This window comes from Miscanthus floridulus, chromosome 4, assembly GCF_019320115.1.
Source record: "Miscanthus floridulus cultivar M001 chromosome 4, ASM1932011v1, whole genome shotgun sequence".
Classification (NCBI taxonomy): Eukaryota; Viridiplantae; Streptophyta; class Magnoliopsida; order Poales; family Poaceae; genus Miscanthus; species Miscanthus floridulus.
Window position 1 is genome coordinate 27,480,422 of NC_089583.1, and position 6,243 is coordinate 27,486,664.

General features: G+C 45.1%; 1 pseudogene; it reads left to right on the forward strand.

Annotated features, from left to right (window-relative positions):
- The first annotated feature begins 550 nt into the window (after window positions 1–550).
- Window positions 551–2,338, forward strand: LOC136551217 (sugar transport protein 8-like; annotated as a pseudogene).
- The last annotated feature ends 3,905 nt before the right edge of the window (window positions 2,339–6,243 follow it).

Below are 6,243 nucleotides of genomic sequence, written 5' to 3' on the forward strand. Positions count from 1 at the left end.
CTGGTTCGTCTGTTTCGGTATGTATTAGAATTAGATTAGACTCATATCCTTGGCAAATGCACAATGTATAGCCTGTTGCGCAGTTACCTAGATGATTTGTGTGATCATGTCATATATTCCAATGTGTCTCGGAATCGGATTGTATACAGTCATTGGACACATTTTCGAATTGGACTACTTCGTTAGACGTGTGTTGTTGTTCTAACTCCAGAGAACATGTCACAACTCCAGATTAAATATATGTGATATACGGAGAGCCTAAGGGCACTTTGGGAAATTAGAAAAGACGTTTTTTTTTTGGTTGCACATGACGGTTTTAGAATTTAGAGTATGGTACGGTGGATCCGGAGTTAAAGTTTCGTTTCCTCCCGTCAACAGTGTCCAATCCAAATACACATCACAGATGCACACGGATGGCCTTTGGCTTACACGTAACCCAAGTAGTTTCCGCCAGCCTGCGCCTGATGATGCGGCTGCATCGATCTCATTACCTGAATAACCGCATGCTATCCTTTTATTATCCTGTCCGGTTCCGTTCAACAAATTAAAACCCCCCTCCAACTCCAATGAACCCCGTCAACACCCCCAGCCTTATCCGTCGGTCTCCCTCCTCTATTTAAGCCGCCTATAGCTCCTCGATCTCTACCGCGTAATCCTTTCGTTATCCTCCTCGTTATCCATTGTTAATCCATCCACTAATTCAGACTCAGTATAAGTACGTTGTGCCTGATCTAGCTAGAGATACAACAATGGCCGGGGGTTTTGCCGTCTCCAAGTCCGGCGCCGACCGCCGGGAGTTCAAGGGCAAGATCACCTGGTACGTCTGGATCTGCGGCATCATCGCCGCCACCAGCGGCCTCATGTTCGGCTACGACATCGGCATCTCCGGTAAGATCGAGCTCGCGTTCTGATGATATGGATCGATGGTCGTCTAGATCTGATCTGACCAATGTCGTTGTTCAATGCATGCATATGCAGTGGAGTGACGGCCATGGACGACTTCCTGCTGCTCTTCTTCCCATCTGTGTACGCGCGGAAGCACCGCGCCAAGGACCAGCGTCTCCAGCTCTTCACCTCCTCGCTCTACCTGGCGGCGCTGGTGGCCAGCTTCGCGGCGTCGCGCACGTGAACCCGCTTCGGCCGCAAACGCACCATGCAGGCGGCGTCCGTCTTCTTCCTCGGCGGCACGGCGCTGTGCGCCTTCGCCACCAACCTCGCCATGCTCATCGTGGGCCGCGTCTACCTCGGCGTTGGCGTTGGCTTCGGCAACCAGGCGGCGCCACTGTTCCTGTCGGAGATCGCGCCGGCACACATCCGTGGCGCGCTCAACATCCTCTTCCAGCTCAACGGCCATCGGGATCCTGCTCGCCAGCGTCGTCAACTACTTCGCGTCCCGCGTCCACCCGCTGGGCTGGCGGTACGCGCTGGGCGGCGCGGCCGTCCCCGCCGCGGCGTTGTTCCTGATCGCTTGTCATCACCGAGACACCCACCAGCCACGTGGAGCGCGGGCAGGACGGCACCGGGCGCCGGACGCTGGAGAAGATCCGCGGCACCGCCGACGTGGACGCCGAGTTCGAGGAGATCCGGGCGGCGTGCGACCTGGCGCTCGCGCTCAGCGAGGAGGAGAAGCCCTACCGCCGGCTGATGCGCCCCGAGAGCTGCCCGCCGCCGGTGATCGCCGTCGCCATGCAGGTGTTCTAGCAGTTCACGGGCATCAACGCCATCATGTTCTACGCGCTTGTTCCAGACCATGGTAACGAGGACATCACTCCATCACATACAAGCCAAGGAGAGGAGGAGATTCAGCATGGACGTCCAATTCATCTTTCTCATGGTGAAGACCCAGTCTAACTGAAGTTGGAGTCCATCTCGGATTTCAGGACCAGTCTATCATAAAACTGGTCACAGGGGCGTGTTCGGGCTCCGTTTTATACGATCCACTTATGGATGAAAAGCTAATTAGATAAGAAAGCCAATGCAAGCGGTCTCACATCAAAAACTCTTCGGAATCAACGAGAATCGTCGAAACAAGTCAGCGTCCAGGATCTGGTAGTGCTGCGACACCGTCTTTTGGTCCGTTGGACCGTGTATCGTGTTTGGGCTTATTAGGGGCGCGTCCAGGGGTGACGCCCAAGACACTATATTATACCGCAGTCACTCTCATTAGGGTTTCAGATTTTGTTTAGTTCTTGATTTGCTCATGAAACAGACGTCGTTTTGCTGCAACTGTGCCGCCAAGGCCGCTTCCTGTGAACCAGGGCTCTAGTTCTTAATCTTGTTCGCCCGTGGCGATTAGTCCTTTTGAATAAAGACTTGAACTCCTTCTTGTTATCATAAATCTCATATTTATTTATAATTTTAGATTACGTTCATCCCGTTCTTGCTTGTGTTCTCGATTCGCTTGCAGGAAAGCCTTCTCGGCAAGGTCAATCGCATTCGCGTGGTTGATAACTAACGGAGTAGTGGCGTAACGGTTGCGGGGGTCCGAATCAGTCTTGGTTTGAAGTCTAGATCATGAACGTTGAGTCTTCACCAATCGATGCTATCATACCCATCGCCTCATATTTCCTGTCCTATAGCCTAGATCGTGAACGTTTTTGTTTTACCTATAGTCCACAAAAAGCAAAAAAATACATCGCCTCATATTTCCTGTCCTATAGCCTCATTGTGCCGTGTAATTTCGTCTTTGTTTCGCGTTGTTGAGTTTGTGTCCTATGACAAGTTCTGGTTGCTGATTTTAGATCATTTTTAGTCTAGTTTGTGTCTTTTCCTTTGTTGTTCATCATAATCCGTGAACACCTTCGAAGTCTTGCTGTGTTTTCTTTGTATCCATCAAACCCTAGTCCGCGCCATCTAATTTGTTATACTTATCTTCACTATTTGCATCTATCCATAGTCGCCGCAACAAATTTTGCGCATATTGTTCCCGTTTTGTTCTGTAATTCGGAGTCAGTTTTCAAAACTGGTTTAGTTTTCGCATAAGAACTCGGATTTCGATGTTCCAGATATCAAAATCAATCAGAATTTTTTTTTGGATTTGCTCGTCCCCTTTTTGTCAGGTTCAGAAAATTTTATTTTGGCAAAAAACTAGTCATAAGATCATCTTTTCATGGCCACAAGCTTTTTGTCAATTTTGAGCACGACTTCTGAATTTTTCACGGGCCACGCCTTTCACTTGTTTAAACTCATATTTTCTGTGGTTACTTCTTTTGTGCTCCTAAGTGAAGAAAAAATATCAAAAAAATAAAAATAAAAAGTAAAAGAATAAAAAAAACAACCACAACCCAAAAATAGAGAAAAAAGAGGGGCCAAAGTGGAATAATATTTAGAGGAGCACATAGAGAGCGCCATTTGAGCTGTGTTTGCGTGTGCTGATTTTCGCCTTGTTTCTAATCATATTCCTGCTGTTCACATCACATGATAGATCTGGTACTTGGAATGTGAATATGCCAGCAACTAAGACAAGTACTCGGGATATTTATTCAGCTTTGCTATTCAGTTGCGAATATTATTATTCCTTGCTACTATATTGTGCCTGTCCAAGCTCTACTTTCTTCTAACCAAGTACAGGTTCACCTTGCAACTGTTACACTCAAGCTACAATGGTATAATAATCACCGACCGATTGCACCGCCTGTTGCTTTGGTAAGAACACTTGTAAGACCGTGGTAAGACGCTTAAGAGTTGAGTGCCTTATTTTTCCTTGTCCACAACCTAAGTAGTTGGTAGGGATAATACTATTTGTATTGTCTTCTCCTTTTTACTAACCATGTCAGGAAAAGCTGGAGACAACGGCAAAGGAAACGAGGACACACCTACAAATTTCAATGACTGTGTTTCCAAGAATGAGCTTCGTGCCATTCTTGATGACAAGCTTAATGAGATCCTTCAACACATCACCAACTTGGCCAAGTGGATTGAAGATGTTGAACAACGACATCCTGAACCATGTGCTGAAGATGCTGATGATGATGATCTCAAAGGCGAGGATGCTGAGGAGGATGATGGTGACGCAGAGGCTGAAGCTGAAGCCAAAGCTCGACGTGCTGAGGATGCACGTAACCATAATTAGTTGAACTTTAACCGACACGGTATGGGAGGTAATCACCAAGGTAATAATGATCCTTTCTCTAAAACCAAGTTTAAGATACCTTCTTTTTCTGGTTCTGCGGATCCTAAAGCATATTTAGATTGGGAGATGGTTGTAGATGAAAATTTAGCTCCCATCAAGTACATAAAGAATATAGAGTTAGACTTGCTACTAGTGAGTTTACTAGTTTTACTCTTTTCTGATGGAATGATATTTGCAATAATGCTAATGCTAATGCTCAAATACCTCAAACTTAGAATGGACTTAAATGACGAATGAAATTGAGATTTGTTCCTCCACACTATCAGCGTGATCTACGATTAAAACTGCAATGTTTAAATCAAGGTAGTAAGAGTGTTGAGGAATATTATTAGGAGCTTTTAATTGGTCTAGCACGTAGTAACATACAAGAGGATGAAATGGACAAGTGTTCTAGATTTTTTAGAGGTTTGCGTCGTGAAATATAGGATGTTCTTGACTAGAAAGAATGGACTAGATTTTCCCAATTATACCATTATGCTCTGAAAGCTGAAAGGGAAGTACAGGGATGACAACCTATGCGTTCCACGACTCTGTGCACACCTTCATGTCCAACCGAGGTGAGTAAATTTTCTAATGTGCAGACACCACCAGCACCTGTAAAGAAGAGTTCTCCTATCACACCTTCTTCCAGTGGATCTGCTACACCTTCCTCTAGCAGCTCTTCTAAAGTTGTTTGCCACCGCTGGAAGGGCATAAGACATATTGCTAAAGAATGCCCCAGCAAACACGCATATATTGCTACTGATGATGGTGGGTATGCTAGTGCTAGTGATGAAGAGAATGAATTTACACTTGCAACTGATCTTTATGTAGATAAATTTGTGAATAGTGCTAAAGATCCTGATGAGGTAATTGATAGTGTGGCATGCACTGCAAGCTACAAATCAATCCTAGTTCAGCGTGTTTTAAGTACATAAGTTGAGCCAGTAGACAAGCTACAACACCATAATTTGTTTTAAATGTTCCTCATTGTCAATAATTTCTGTGTTCGTGCTATAATTGATGGAGGGAGCAGCAATAACTTGGTAAGTTCTGAGCTTATCAAGACCCTTGGTTTATCTACATGTGCTCTTTCACATTCATACCATGTTCAGTGGTTCAACAATAGTGGTAAGGCAAAGGTAACACAATCTGCTTGTATGCATTTTTCTATCGAATCATACTATGATTATGTTGATTTTGATGTCATGCCTATGCAAGCTTGTTCACTTTTGCTAGGTCACCCTTGGCAATATAGATATACTTTTATGTTTAAAGGAAAGACCATTGCTTTACTTTCTTTAACTCCTGCTAAAATTATGCAATATGAAAAGGAACTTGCTAAAAAGAAAAAGAAAGGCCATGATAAAGACTCTAGCAACCAACAAATGAACCATCAAGTAACATGAAAGAAGTTTTATTTGCTCTTAAATCTGCTCTTGTTGATCATAATGAACCATGTTATGCTTTAACTTGTACATCGCCTATATGTCCACTTGGTCCTGCTTCTAGTGCTATGCCTCTTGTTGGTACTAACCTTTTGCAGGAGAAGGAGGATGGATTTCTAGCAGGGAGGCCACCATGGCAGCCACCTTTACGAAGGATTGGGTGCCAAAATGAACGTCTTCTTCTGGAGCCATTGTTGTTATCATCCAATGGAGGAAACGATCTACTTCAGTCAAGGACGACTTCAATTCACGAAAGGGAGGATGACGAGGATATCACTCCATCATATACAAGACAAGGGGAGGAGGAGGTCCAGCATGGGCATCCAATTCATCTTTCTCATGGTAGAGGCCCAGCCCAACTGAAGTTGGAGCCCATCTCGGGTTCCAGGACCAGTCTATCATAAAACTAGTCACACGGGCGCGTCGGAGCTCTGTTTTTTATGATCCACATATGGATGGAAAGCTAATTAGATAAGGAAGCCAATGCAAGTGGTATAATGTCAAAAGCCCTTCGGAATCAATGGGAATCATCTAAACAAATCAGCATCCAGAATCTGGCAGGGTGCTGCGACACCATCTTTTGGTTAGTTGGATCGTATATCTTGTTTGGGCCCATTAGGGGCACATCCAGGGGGGTGATGCCCAAGACTGTATATTATACCACCATCACTCTCATTAGGGTTT